Consider the following 541-nt stretch of genomic DNA (forward strand, 5'->3'; position numbering starts at 1 on the left):
CTGTGGTTTGTCTATAATGGTGTACCAATCAGATACTCGATTATCGAGCACGCACTAATATGCGGATTAAAGTGCGGTGATTATCCGGGAGGGTGGGAGTATAAGAGAAAAAGTCACTTTAGAGTTAAGACATTTGGAAAAGGAAAGGTGACTAAACAAAGTGTGTTCAGGCAACTAGAGAAGACACCTACTCATAGGGTTGCCGACCGGAAGAAACTGACAATTGTGATGTTACTTGGAGGAGTCCTAGATCATGGTACACCAGATGATCACATAAACCATGATTTGGTAGACATGGTTAATGATTTGGAGTTTTGTGAAAAATTTCTCTGGGGACGTTATACATTCGAAAAAATCATTGATCAAATACGAAAGATCTTCATGAGTGGAACACCAAAGACTAAGTGGCATTGTCGAGGGTTTATAATACCGCTTATGGCAAGTTATTGTTTTGCTGTATATTTTATTTGAAAGTTGTTATATTATTTGTTATTTATGGTGTGATATAATATTTAAATGTTGCATTGCAGTTGCTACCTTT

This window comes from Tarenaya hassleriana, unplaced genomic scaffold (genome assembly GCF_000463585.1).
Source record: "Tarenaya hassleriana unplaced genomic scaffold, ASM46358v1 Cleome43, whole genome shotgun sequence".
Taxonomy (NCBI): domain Eukaryota; kingdom Viridiplantae; phylum Streptophyta; class Magnoliopsida; order Brassicales; family Cleomaceae; genus Tarenaya; species Tarenaya hassleriana.